Here is a 14,534-nt window from a genome sequence, read left to right as displayed (position 1 = left end):
AGAAACTCAAAAGCTAAGAAACTCAAAAGCTAAGAAACTCAAAAGCTAAGAAACTCAAAAGCTAAGAAACTCAAAAGCTAAGAAACTCAAAAGCTAAGAAACTCAAAAGCTAAGAAACTCAAAAGCTAAGAAACTCAAAAGCTAAGAAAATGTAAAAAAAATTAGAAAATAGATAGACTGCACGCAGTAGACCTGTACGCCACGTGGAAGGAAGGTAGACCTGTACACCAGAAGGGAGGGAGACCTGAACGTCCAAATGTCCAAACGTTTCACGCTCTGACCGACAAAACAAACGAGACGGGAACCCGGTTCCAAAAAGGCGAACGACCGCAGATTGCTCCCGCGACTAAGGTGGCAGCCCTGAAAGCTATTCCTGCCTGCAATCGTCCCATGTCAGCCCTTTCACAGCCCGAACAACGATGGGCTCCGCGCTTGTTTACCTACCCAAACGTCCAAACGTTTCACACTATGTCCAAGAAAAAGACGAGCCGAGAGCCAGGCTCCAAAATACGAACGTCTGCCGCCGGGTGCCCACCGAGGCGCTCTATTGCTCGCCCTCCTCAACAAGACAGGGAGAAAATACAACAAAAAAGCTTGTGGGTCAAGATAAGGGCAAAGAGATCACTCACCAACTTCCGTCACGGGAAAACACACTCTACTTGGGGAAATTCATTTAATTTATTGTCAATCACAATCAGAGTAGGGTAACGAGAAATAAGAACAAATCTAAAAAACACCTTCCTCCCACCCCTCTCTTTTTTTTCCTGGGCTCATCTTGACTCCCAGCTTCTCTACATCCTACCCTCGACCAACGCAGGGGGACGGGGATCGGGGGGTGCGGTCAGTTCATCACACATTGTCTCTGCCGCTCCTTCCTCCTCACGCTCTTCTTCTGCTCCAGCGTAGGGTCCCTCCCACGGGGCCACAGGTCCTGCCGTAACACCTGCTCCAGCATGGGCTCCCCTCCACGGAGCCACGGCTGCTGACAGGAGCCTGCTCCAGCGCGGGCGCTCCACGGGGTCACGGCTTCCTTCGGGCACACCCACCTACTCCAGCGAGGGGTCCTCCGTGGCCTGCAGCTGCACGTCTGCTCCACCGCGGACCTCCACGGGCTGCAGGGGGACAACCTGCGTCACCAGGGCTGCAGGGGAATCTCTGCTCTGGTGCCTGGAGCACCTCCTCCCCCTCCCTGCAGGACAGAGAGGAAAGGATTAAAAAACAGGGAAAGGGAGCTACCGAGACAGAGAGAGGGGCAGAGGGCAAAAGAAACAGCGATGGGCTACAGGCCAGAGAGGAGGGAGGGAGAGGGAACCGGACTGAGAGAGATGGAGAAAAGCAAAGATTTCTGATGGGCCACAGGGCAGAGATGGAGAAATTAAAAGAGGGGACAGTGAGGTGGACAGAGAGACACTGAGAAATACCAAAAAACCTCAGTGAGCTAAAGGGGAGAGACAGAGGAATTAAAGAATAGGGCCAGGGAGACAGACAGAGAACGATAAAGACAAAACCAGGCTATAGGACAGAGAAGGAAGAAATTAAAACATAGAGACAGGAACGTGGAACAAGATAATACAAGAAAGAAAAGTGTATCTAGAATACAGGGCAGAGACAGAGGAAATTAGAAATAGGGACATGGAGCCAGACAGGGGGCGGGGGTAATTGCGAAGGGCTAAAGGGCAGATGGGGAGGAATTAAAAAAAATTGGGACAGGAAGACAGACAGATAGATGGAGAAAGACAAAAACAGTGATGGGCTGCAGAACAGAGGATGAAAAAAAGAGGGACAGCGAACAGGACAGAAGTGCAGACAGAAAAAGAAAGCAGAGAGGCAGAACAACAGAGAAAGAGAGGGACTTGGAGAACGAGAGAGGAAGAGATGCAGGGAAGCGAAAAAAATGACAGCTGTGAGAGAAAGAGAAGGTGGGGCAGGGAAGGACCGTGATGCAGAAGAGGGGCGACACGGCCCCAAGGGTCCGGACCTCACCACGGCTTCCGCCCTTGGAGCTGCTGGGAGAATCTGACAGTTCGGATGCATCTTCCTCTCTCTCTGCCTCCGGTCCCTTGACTCTTATCCACCTAAGAGAACACATTGGTATCATACAGCTCTTACAACACGAGGCTTCCCAGATACACAGCCCCGCACATGCCCACGCTACATGGCCCCCGGAGACCACCTCGGACGTTCGGCTCAGCCGGCCCGCTGCGTGCCGGCCTCCCCGAACTTCGGGCTCCGACGGGACCGGACCCCCGCCTCCGGCCAACGTCCACGCACCCTACCCACCCGACGCTTTCCCACGCGGCCCCCCGACGCCCTCCCGCTCCCCCGCGCAACCGGCCAGTTTACCTTCTGCTTTTGGCCCCCGAACCAGCTCACGCAGCGCCCGCTGCCGAGCCCAAAAACCCAGCTGCCGAGCCTGCTCTCCAGCCCCAAAAACGCAGCGCTCTGCCTCTGCTGCCGACCCCAAAACCACACCACCGAGTCCCCTCTCTCACCTCCCGAAAACGCACCGCTCACCTCTGCTCCTGAGCCCCCCAAATCAGCCGCGCGAGCCTCTCCTCGAGCCCCAGGAACACAACACCTGGCCTCCGTTATTCGCGCCCCAAAGCAGCTCACCCCGCCTGCTTTCTGACCCCCCTTGCAGCCCCCACGTGCGACACCGAGGGCTGGAGGGGGCTGTAGCCACCCCGCAGCCCTGCGCCCCCAGGGCCCCCACGGGCACTTTTGGGGAGCGCTCGGGAACCGCGCAGGGCCCGGCCCCACGTCTCTGCGGGGCGGCACCACCGCAGCCCGGACGGCGCTTTGCTAGCGCTCTCGCAGGCTTTACTTCGCCGCCATCGCCTGCACCGCCGCGCCCGGCCCCCGAACCCCCCCCAGGCCCAAAAGCCCCCGCGGGGAGCAGGGCCCAGCCGCCCCGGGAGCGCGGACCCGCCCGCCCCCACGACCGCCCCTGGCGCCAGCAGCCGCGGACCTTTACCCCCCGCCCTGCGGGCACCGGGACCCGCCGGCGCCGCCGGAGCCCCCCCGCGCCGGCAGCGGCAGAGCCTGCCCGGCCCCAATACCGAGCAGCTGAGAGCCGGACGGGGCTGCCCCTGCTCCCCCCCGCCCGGACACGGGCTCGGCCCCAACACCCCCCCGGCGAGCCCGGGGCAGCGTTCGGCCCGGGGCCGCTTCCGCGCCCCCCCCACCAGCCCCGAGAGCGCAGAGCTCGGACCACACCGGGGGATCGCGCCGACCGGAGAATCGCCCCTCCCAAACCCGCCGCGCCCGCGGCCCCTCACCTGCTCCGACGCGGCGCCGCCGCCAACGCCGCGCTCACCAAACAAAACTCGCGACCGCCCGCGCCGCTCGCCGCCGCTCTTGTGCACCCGCGCAGGCGTCGCGACCCGCCCCCGCCGCGCCAGGTTGCCGACCTTCACTCGGCCATTTTGGGAACTTCATTGTGGCTAATGCGCACGCCCGCTAGCCGCCATTTTGCCAGGCTGCCCGACCTTTAGTCGGCCATTTTAGGAACTTCATTTAGCTACTGCGCATGCCCGGAAGCCGCCATTTTGCCAGGCTGCCCGACCTTTAGTCGGCCATTTTAGGAACTTCATTTAGCTACTGCGCATGCCCGGAAGCCGCCATTTTGCCAGGCTGCCTGAACACCGCGGCCCTATCCCGCCCCTCGGGGCGGGGTTCCGCACGAGACCACGCCCCCGTCCAGCCCCTCGGGGGGGTTCCTCAGCACATCCCGCCCCTGGCACGCCCCCACGGGGACACAGCTAATGTCCCTGTGGGGCATTAATAAACAAGAGAGTAAAATTAATTGTAAAAGTAACAGAGGTTTAAAAAGTAAAAGTAAAAAAGAGTAAATGTAAAAGAAACAAAAGTTAAGAAAACACAAAAACTACAACACTAAAACCCTAAAACAAAAAAAAAAGTTAAAAAAAAATATGAAACAGCTAGACAGCACGCGGTAGACCTACATGCCAGAAACTAAGGTGGACCTGGAAGAGACAGACCAGTAAAAGTAAAGCGCAACTAATAAAGGCCCCACTAATAAAGGCCCCACTAATAAAGGCCCCACTAATAAAGGCACAACACTAAAAGTAGCGCTAAAAGTGACAGAAGTTAAAAAAGTAAAAAACAAAGTGTAAATGTAAAAGAAACAAAAGTTAAAAAACCCAAAACTCTAAAACCCTAAAAAACTAAATCTAAAAAATTAACATTAAAGTAAAAAAAATATGAAACAGGTAGACTGCACGCGCTAGACCTGCAACCCACAAACTAAGGTGCACCTGCACGCCAGAAACTAAGGTGGACCTGGAAGAGGTAAATCAGTAAAAGAAAAAAGAAGCAGCAAAAAAAGAAAAACTAATAAAGCCACCACTAATAAATGTTATAGAAATTTTCACACGATTAATGAAAACGTTCTTATGAGTTAGAGAAACAAGAATCAATAGGGGTGAAATAGAATAGTGAATAGAATAATTAATATAAGACTATCTGAATAAACACAGGTGGGCTTTCACAGTCCATGAATATTGTTCTCAAAGCTCCTTGTGTAATCCTGACCTAAGACTGAACAAATCATCAATCAAAGCTTGATGAGTAGCTAAGCAGGAGTAGGCCTAGAAGTATTACCTTCTGATGATTTTAGTAAAGGGGATGTATGGTTAACCTTTTCTTTACCTTAAAAGAAATATAGGACACTTAGAAATAAAAATTATAGATAAGGTTTTAAACATAACTTTAGATGTTTTCAGGGTTGAATGTTTAGGAGACACTGGCGGTGGGAACCGGACTCTGGTCAACCTGGATCAGGGCGGGATGCTGATCACGGCAAGAACATTAAGGACGCCGATCACAGCAAGAACATCGAGGACGGGGTGTCGACCGGAGTCGGAGCGGAACCAGAACATAAAGATCAGCAAAACAATGGAAAAGAATGGACTTTTGTGGACTCTTGATGAAGGAAGAAAGAGGAATTGAAATAGTTAGTGGATTATTAACAGAAGCTTATGAAATGTTTATGATGTAATTGATTATTAGTTTCTATATAAACCAATAGTGAATTTGAGTCAGGTACCATTCACTGCGGTGGTGGTCCAACTCTGAGTTGTTAATAAAACCAGCAAACCTAGAGACCCGGACTCTGCCAATTTTCTTTAACAATAAAGCCACCACTAATAATAAAGCCACCACTAATAATAAAGCCACCACTAATAATAAAGCCACCACTAATATCCAAAAAAGTAGAAGTAATTGTAAAAGTAACAGAAGTTAAAAAAGTAAAAAATAAATATTAAATGTTAAATAAACCTAAGCTAAAAAACCCTAACACACACACTAAAACCCTAACACACACACTAAAACCCTAAAACACACACTAAAAACCAAAAGTTAAAATACTAAAATTAAAGAAAAAAAATAAAAAAATTATGAACTTATAAAAGTAAAAAAGACCTGCACGCCAGAAGGCGGCAAACCAGTCAGAAGAGGTACACCTGGAAGAGTTAGACCAGTAAAAGAAAAAGTAAAGAAAAAGCAAAAAAAGAAAAACTAATAAGCAGCAACTAAGCAGTGGCAACTAAGCAATAAAAAAGTAAAACTATTTGTAAAAGCAACAGAACTTAACGAAGGAGAAGTAAAAAATAAAGAGTAAATATAAAAAGTTAACAAAAGCTTACCAACCAACCAAAAAGCTAACCAACCAACCAAAAAGCTAACCAACCAACCAAAAAGCTAAGAAAATGTAAAAAAAATTAGAAAACAGATAGACTGCACACAGTAGACGTGCACACCACATGGAACGTAGACTTGCACGCCAGAAACAAAGGTGGACCTGCAAGAGGTAGACCAGTAAAAGAAAAAGTAAGGCACAACTAATAAAGGCACAACTAATAAAGGCACAACTAATAAAGGCACAACTAATAAAGGCACAACTAATAAAGGCACAACTAATAAAGGCACAACTAATAAAGGCACAACTAATAAAGGCACAACTAATAAAGGCACAGCAATAAAAGTAGTGGTAAAAGTGACAGAAGTTAAAAAAGTAAAAAACAAAGAGTAAATGTAAAAGAAACAAAAGTCTAAAACCCTAAAACCCTAAAAAACTAAATCTAAAAAATTAACATTAAAGTAAAAAAAAATATGAAACAGGTAGCCTGCATGCGCTAGACCTGCAACCCACAAACTAAGGTGGAATTGCACGCCAGAAACTAAGGTGGACCTGGAAGAGGTAGACCAGTAAAAGAAAAAAGAAGAAGCAAAAAAAGAAAAACTAATAAAGCCACCACTAATAAAGCCACCACTAATAAAGCCACCACTAATAAAGCCACCACTAATAAAGCCACCACTAATAAAGCCACCACTAATAAAGCCACCACTAATAAAGCCACCACTAATAAAGCCACCACTAATAAAGCCACCACTAATAAAGCCACCACTAATAAAGCCACCACTAATAAAATAGAGAGTAAAATTAATTGTAAAGTACCAGAAGTTTAAAAAGGAAAAGTAAAAAAGAGTAAATGTAATAGAAAGAAAAGTTAAGAAACCGGAAAACTAAACCACTAAAACCCTAAAACAAAAAAAGATAAAAAAAATTATGAAAGAGCTAGACGGCACGCGGTAGACCTACAAGCCAGAAACTAAGGTGGAGCTGAAAGAAGTAGACCAGTAAAAGAAAAAGTAAAGCACAATTAATAAAGGCCCCACTGAAAAAGGCCCCACTGAAAAAGGCCCCACTGAAAAAGGCCCCACTGAAAAAGGCCCCACTGAAAAAGGCCCCACTGAAAAAGGCCCCACTGAAAAAGGCCCCACTGAAAAAGGCCCCACTAATAAAAAGGCCCCACTAATAAAAAGGCCCCACTAATAAAAAGGCCCCACTAATAAAAAGGCCCCACTAATAAAAAGGCCCCACTAATAAAAAGGCCCCACTAATAAAAAGGCCCCACTAATAAAAAGGCCCCACTAATAAAAAGGCCCCACTAATAAAAAGGCCCCACTAATAAAAAGGCCCCACTAATAAAGGCCCCACTAATAAAGGCCCCACTAATAAAGGCCCCACTAATAAAGGCCCCACTAATAAAGGCACAACAGTAAAAGTACCGCTAAAAGTGACAGAAGTTAAAAAAGTAAAAAACAAAGTGCAAATGTAAAAGAAACAAAAGTCAAAAACCCTAAAACCCTAAAAAACGAAATCTAAAAAATTAACATTAAAGTAAAAAAAAATATGAAACAGGTAGACTGCACGCGCTAGACCTGCAACCCACAAACTAAGCTGGAATTGCACGCCAGAAACTAAGGTGGACCTGGAAGAGGTAAACCAGTAAAAGAAAAAACAAGAAGCAAAAAAAGAAAAACTAATAAAGCCACCACTAATAAAGCCACCACTAATAAAGCCACCACTAATAAAGCCACCACTAATAAAGCCACCACTAATAAAATAGAGAGTAAAATTAATTGTAAAGTACCAGAAGTTTAAAAAGGAAAAGTAAAAAAGAGTAAATGTAATAGAAAGAAAAGTTAAGAAACCGGAAAACTAAACCACTAAAACCCTAAAACAAAAAAAGATTAAAAAAATTATGGAAGAGCTAGACGGCACGCGGTAGACCTACAAGCCAGAAACTAAGGTGGAGCTGAAAGAAGTAGACCAGTAAAAGAAAAAGTAAAGCACAACTAATAAAGGCCCCACTAATAAAGGCCCCACTAATAAAGGCCCCACTAATAAAGGCCCCACTAATAAAGGCCCCACTAATAAAGGCCCCACTAATAAAGGCCCCACTAATAAAGGCCCCACTAATAAAGGCCCCACTAATAAAGGCCCCACTAATAAAGGCCCCACTAATAAAGGCCCCACTAATAAAGGCCCCACTAATAAAGGCCCCACTAATAAAGGCACAACAGTAAAAGTAGCGCTAAAAGTGACAGAAGTTAAAAAAGTAAAAAACAAAGTGTAAATGTAAAAGAAACAAAAGTTAAAAAACCCAAAACCCTAAAACCCTAAAAAATTAACATTAAAGTAAAAAAAATTATGAAACAGGTAGACTGCACGCGCTAGACCTGCAACCCACAAACTAAGGTGGATCTGCACGCCAGAAACTAAGGTGGACCTGGAAGAGGTAAACCAGTAAAAGAAAAAAGAAGCAGCAAAAAAAGAAAAACTAATAAAGCCACCACTAATAATAAAGCCACCACTAATAATAAAGCCACCACTAATAATAAAGCCACCACTAATATCCAAAAAAGTAGAAGTAATTGTAAAAGTAACAGAAGTTAAAAAAGTAAAAAATAAATATTAAATGTTAAATAAACCTAAGCTAAAAAACCCTAACACACACAAAACCCTAAAACACACTAAAACCCTAAAACACACACTAAAAACCAAAAGCTAAAATACTAAAATTAAAGAAAAAAAATAAAAAAATTATGAACTTATAAAAGTAAAAAAGACCTGCACGCCAGAAGGCGGCAAACCAGTCAGAAGAGGTACACCTGGAAGAGTTAGACCAGTAAAAGAAAAAGTAAAGAAAGAGCAAAAAAAGAAAAACTAATAAGCAGCAACTAAGCAGTGGCAACTAAGCAATAAAAAAGTAAAACTATTTGTAAAAGCAACAGAAGTTAACGAAGCAGAAGTAAAAAATAAAGAGTAAATATAAAAAGTTAACAAAAGCTAACAAACCAACCAAAAAGCTAACCAACCAACCAAAAAGCTAACAAACCAAAAAGCTAAGAAAATGTAAAAAAAATTAGAAAACAGATAGACTGCACACAGTAGACCTGCACACCACATGGAACGTAGACTTGCACGCCAGAAACAAAGGTGGACCTGGAAGAGGTAGACCAGTAAAAGAAAGAGTAAGGAACCACTAAAAAAGGCCCCACTAATAAAGGCCCCACTAATAAAGGCCCCACTAATAAAGGCCCCACTAATAAAGGCCCCACTAATAAAGGCCCCACTAATAAAGGCCCCACTAATAAAGGCCCCACTAATAAAGGCCCCACTAATAAAGGCACAACAGTAAAAGTAGTGGTAAAAGTGACAGAAGTTAAAAAAGTAAAAAACAAAGAGTAAATGTAAAAGAAACAAAAGTTAAAAAACCCAAAACCCTAAAACCCTAAAAAACTAAATCTAAAAAATTAACATTAAAGTAAAAACAATTATGAAACAGGTAGACTGCACGCTGCTAGACCTGCAACCCACAAACTAAGCTGGAATCTGCACACCAGAAACTAAGGTGGACCTGGAAGAGGTAGACCAGTAAAAGAAAAAACAAGAAGCAAAAAAAGAAAAACTAATAAAGCCACCACTACTAAAGCCACCACTAATAAACAAGAGAGTAAAATTGTAAAATTAAGAGAAGTACAAAAAAAAACGCTGAAATCCTAAACATCCAAACCTAAACATCCAAACCTAAACATCCAAACCTAAACATCCAAACCTAAACATCCAAACCTAAACATCCAAACCTAAACATCCAAACCTAAACATCCAAACCTAAACATCCAACCTAAACATCCAAACCTAAACATCCAAACCTAAACATCCAAACCTAAACGAATGTAGAAAAAAATAAGAGGTAGACCTCCACACCACAAGGAAGGTAGACTTGTACGCCAGAATCTAAGGTAGTCCTGCACACTAGAAACTAAGCTAGACCAGTAAAAGAAAAAGTAAAAGAATAAGGGAAAAAAAACCCACCCTAATGAGGCCACCACCACTAAGGCCACCACTAATAAACAAGAGAGTAAAATTAATTGCAAAAGTAAGAGAAGTTAAAAAGTAAAAAGTATTAAATGTTAAAGAAACCTAAGTTAAAAAACCCTAACACGCACACTAAAACCCTAACACACACCCTAAAACCCTAACACGCACACTAAAACCCTAACACACTAAAAACCAAAAGCTAAAATACTAAAATTAAAAAATAAAAAAAAATATGGAGTTCTAAAAGTAAAAGGAAAAAAGACCTGCACGCCAAAAGGCAGTAAACCAGTCAGAAGAGGTACACCTGGAAGACGTAGACCAGTAAAAGAAAAAGGAAAGAAAAAGCAAAAAAAGAAAAACTAATAAGCAGCAACTAAGCAGTGGCAACTAAGCAATAAAAAGTAAAAGTAATTGTAAAAGCAACACAAGTTAACGAAGCAGAAGTAAAAAATAAAGAGTAAATGTAAAAAGTTAACAAAGGCTAAGAAGCCAAAAGGCTAATAAAATGTAAAAAAAATTAGAAAACAGATAGACTGCACACAGTACACCTGCACACCACAAGGGAGTGAGACCTGCATGCCATAAAAAAAGGCAGACCTGCACGCCAGAAGGGAGGGAGACCTGAACGCTATAAAGGTACAAAAAGATTAAAACTAAAAAAAAAAAAAAAATGTAATTGTAAACTAAAGAAAAAATTTATTTAAACTAAAGTTTACCTAAAAAAAAAAAGTTTACCTAAAAAAAAAAAAGTTTACCTAAAAAAAAAAAGTTTACCTAACAAATAAAAGCAAAAAATTAACCTCTCCTGCACCTGAAGCTCTTACCTCACAGACACACTGCTGCTTCTCTCAATGTTAAAATACATCTGCCCAAATAGCTTGACCAGCTCAAAGGCTAAAATTGACTGAAGGAGCAGCTGAGCACTAACACCATCAAAGCTCAGGAGAAAAATGAGCTCCCTGATGAGAGGCTGCGGCTCATATACCTGGGGCACCGACCACCACCCTGAACAGTAAGCAGCTGTTCTATCACCCCATTGCCCTTCCCGGACTGAGAAAGGGATTCAGGAAAAGGAGGGAGACTCATGGGTTACAATTTAAAACTGAGATCGATGCTAATACAAAACACAGCAAAACTATACTTAGCCCACAGAGCGATGGCAAGTTCCTCTGGAGATAGCCATTGTTGAGAAGAAGTAGAAAGAGGGAAGGGAGCAGAGCAAAAAGAGGCCCACCCCTCCCCAGCAAGTGGCCCTTTTATAGTGAACCTGAGCTTAATGTTATAGAACACACCTGTGGGCCAGCCTGGGGCACCTGCCCTGGATTTAACTGCTAATGGCCTTGATCCCTGTCCCACAGCTGGCCACAAACTGAAACAAAATGGAACAGAAAAGTGATTCTATAAATTTTATCTGCACAAAACCAGGACACCGTGAAAAAATTAAAATGCTGTGCGTTTAGACTTCTTTAGTAAAAACGTAAAAGTAAAAAAGACCTGCACGCCAGAAGGCGGCAAAACCAGTCAGAAGACGTACACCTGGAAGAGGTAAACCAGTAAAAGAAAAGAAAAAGCAAAAAAAGAAAAACTAATAAGCAGCAACAAAGCAGCGGCAACTAAGCAATAAAAAAGTAAAAGTAATTGTAAAAGCAACACAAGTTAACGAAGCAGAAGTAAAAAATAAAGAGTAAATTTAAAAAGTTAACAAAAGCTAAGAAACTCAAAAGCTAAGAAAGAAACTCAAAAGCTAAGAAAGAAACTCAAAAGCTAAGAAAGAAACTCAAAAGCTAAGAAAGAAACTCAAAAGCTAAGAAACTCAAGCCAAGAAAATGTAAAAATAATTAGAAAATAGATAGACTGCACGCAGTAGACCTGTACGCCACGTGGAAGGAAGGTAGACCTGTACACCAGAAGGGAGGGAGACCTCAACATCCAAATGTCCAAACGTTTCACGCTCTGACCGACAAAACAAACGAGACGGGAACCCGGTTCCAAAAAGGCAAACGACCGCAGATTGCTCCCGCGACTAAGGTGGCAGCCCTGAAAGCTATTCCTGCCTGCAATCGTCCCATGTCAGCCCTTTCACAGCCCGAACAACGATGGGCTCCGCGCTTGTTTACCTACCCAAACGTTTCACACTATGTCCAAGAAAAAGACGAGCCGAGAGCCAGGCTCCAAAATACGAACGTCTGCCGCCGGGTGCCCACCGAGGCGCTCTATTGCTCGCCCTCCTCAACAAGACAGGGAAAAAATACAACAAAAAAGCTTGTGGGTCAAGATAAGGACAAAGAGATCACTCACCAACTTCCGTCACGGGAAAACACACTCTACTTGGGGAAATTCATTTAATTTATTGTCAGTCACAATCAGAGTAGGGTAACGAGAAATAAGAACAAATCTAAAAAACACCTTCCTCCCACCCCTCTCTTTTTTTTCCTGGGCTCATCTTGACTCCCAGCTTCTCTACATCCTACCCTCGACCAACGCAGGGGGACGGGGATCGGGGGGTGCGGTCAGTTCATCACTCATTGTCTCTGCCGCTCCTTCCTCCTCACGCTCTTCTTCTGCTCCAGCGTAGGGTCCCTCCCACGGGGCCACAGGTCCTGCCGTAACACCTGCTCCAGCATGGGCTCCCCTCCACGGAGCCACGGCTGCTGACAGGAGCCTGCTCCAGCGCGGGCGCTCCACGGGGTCACGGCTTCCTTCGGGCACACCCACCTACTCCAGCGAGGGGTCCTCCGTGGCCTGCAGCTGCACGTCTGCTCCACCGCGGACCTCCACGGGCTGCAGGGGGACAACCTGCGTCACCAGGGCTGCAGGGGAATCTCTGCTCTGCTGCCTGGAGCACCTCCTCCCCCTCCCTGCAGGGCAGAGAGGAAAGGATTAAAAAACAGGGAAAGGGAGCTACCGAGACAGAGAGAGGGGCAGAGGGCAAAAGAAACAGCGATGGGCTACAGGCCAGAGAGGAGGGAGGGAGAGGGAACCGGACTGAGAGAGATGGAGAAAAGCAAAGATTTCTGATGGGCCACAGGGCAGAGATGGAGAAATTAAAGAGGGGACAGTGAGGTGGACAGAGAGACACTGAGAAATACCAAAAAACCTCAGTGAGCTAAAGGGGAGAGACAGAGGAATTAAAGAATAGGGCCAGGGAGACAGACAGAGAACGATAAAGACAAAACCAGGCTATAGGACAGAGAAGGAAGAAATTAAAACATAGAGACAGGAACGTGGAACAAGATAATACAAGAAAGAAAAGTGTATCTAGAATACAGGGCAGAGACAGAGGAAATTAGAAATAGGGACATGGAGCCAGACAGGGGGCGGGGGTAATTGCGAAGGGCTAAAGGGCAGATGGGGAGGAATTAAAAAAATTGGGACAGGAAGACAGACAGATAGATGGAGAAAGACAAAAACAGTGATGGGCTGCAGGACAGAGGATGAAAAAAAAGAGGGACAGGGAACAGGACAGAAGTGCAGACAGAAAAAGAAAGCAGAGAGGCAGAACAACAGAGAAAGAGAGGGACTTGGAGAACGAGAGAGGAAGAGATGCAGGGAAGCGAAAAAAACTACAGCTGTGAGAGAAAGAGAAGGTGGGGCAGGGAAGGACCGTGACGCAGAAGAGGGGCGACACGGCCCCAAGGGTCCGGACCTCACCACGGCTTCCGCCCTTGGAGCTGCTGGGAGAATCTGACAGTTCGGATGCATCTTCCTCTCTCTCTGCCTCCGGTCCCTTGACTCTTATCCACCTAAGAGAACACATTGGTATCATACAGCTCTTACAACACGAGGCTTCCCAGATACACAGCCCCGCACATGCCCACGCTACATGGCCCCCGGAGACCACCTCGGACGTTCAGCTCTCGGCCAGGCCCGCCTGCGTGCCCGGCCTCCCCGAACTTCGGGCTCCGACGGGACGGACCCCCGCCTCCGGCCAACGTCCCACGCACCCTGCCCACCCGACGCTTCCCACGCGGCCCCCGAACGCCCCTCCCGCTCCCCCGCGCAACCGGCCAGTTTACCTTCTGCTTTTGGCCCCCGAACCAGCTCACGCAGCGCCCGCTGCCGAGCCCCAAAAACCCAGCTGCCGAGCCTGTTCTCCAGCCCCAAAAACGGCAGTGCTCCGCCTCTGCTGCCGACCCCAAAACCACACCACCGATGTCCCCCTCTCTCACCTCCCGAAAACGCACCGCTCACCTCTGCTCCTGAGCCCCCCAAATCAGCCGCGCGAGCCTCTCCTGAGCCCCAGGAACACACAAACACCTGGCCTCCGTTATTCGCGCCCCCCAAGCAGCTCAACGCCGCCCGCTTTCTGACCCCCCTTGCAGCCCCCACGTGCGACACCGAGGGCTGGGGGGGGCTGTAGCCACCCGCAGCCCTGCGCCCCCAGGGCCCCACAGGGCACTTTCGGGGAGCGCTCGGGAACCGCGCAGGGCCCGGCCCCACGTCTCTGCGGGGCTGGCACCACCGCAGCCCGGACGGCGCTTTTGCTAGCGCTCTCGCAGGCTTTACTTCGCCGCCATCGCCCTGCACCGCCGCGCCCCGCCCCCCGAAAACCCCCCCCCCAGGCCCAAAAAGCCCCCCGCGGGGAGCAGGGCCCAGCCGCCCCGGGGAGCGCGGGACCGCCCCGCCCCCCACGACCCGCCCCTGGCGCCAGCAGCCGCGGACCTTATACCCCCCCGCCATGCGGGCACCGGGACCCGCCCGGCGCCGCCGGAGCCCCCCCGCGCCGGCAGCCGGCCGGAGCCTGCCCGGCCCCAATACCGAGCAGCTGAGAGCCGGACAGGGCTGCCCCTGCTCCCCCCCGCCCGGACCCGGGCTCGGCCCCAACACCCCCCGGCGAGCC

General features: G+C 47.2%; 2 long non-coding RNA genes across 5 annotated transcripts; both read right to left on the bottom strand.

Annotated features, from left to right (window-relative positions):
- Nucleotides 1-659: 659 nt before the first annotated feature.
- Nucleotides 660-3,453, bottom strand: LOC137677380 (uncharacterized). 2 transcript variants are annotated; one of them, XR_011050265.1, is made up of 3 exons: nucleotides 3,279-3,453; nucleotides 1,979-2,075; nucleotides 660-1,189 (listed from the first exon to the last, which is right to left on the bottom strand). It is a non-coding gene; the product is annotated as an uncharacterized lncRNA (long non-coding RNA). The 2 variants fall into 2 exon arrangements; XR_011050264.1 differs by having other exon boundaries at nucleotides 1,984-2,075; nucleotides 3,279-3,450.
- An 8,569-nt stretch (nucleotides 3,454-12,022) lies between these two features.
- LOC137677381 (uncharacterized) lies at nucleotides 12,023-13,927 on the bottom strand. Of its 3 annotated transcripts, none has more exons than XR_011050267.1 (3): nucleotides 13,886-13,927; nucleotides 13,341-13,437; nucleotides 12,023-12,552 (listed from the first exon to the last, which is right to left on the bottom strand). It is a non-coding gene; the product is annotated as an uncharacterized lncRNA (long non-coding RNA). The 3 variants fall into 3 exon arrangements; XR_011050266.1 differs by having other exon boundaries at nucleotides 13,346-13,437; XR_011050268.1 differs by having other exon boundaries at nucleotides 12,023-12,475; nucleotides 13,346-13,437.
- Nucleotides 13,928-14,534: the final 607 nt, after the last annotated feature.

The sequence above is a fragment of the Nyctibius grandis genome, unplaced genomic scaffold, assembly GCF_013368605.1.
Source record: "Nyctibius grandis isolate bNycGra1 unplaced genomic scaffold, bNycGra1.pri scaffold_175_arrow_ctg1, whole genome shotgun sequence".
NCBI lineage: Eukaryota > Metazoa > Chordata > Aves > Nyctibiiformes > Nyctibiidae > Nyctibius > Nyctibius grandis.
This window is presented reverse-complemented; position numbering and strand designations above follow the sequence as displayed.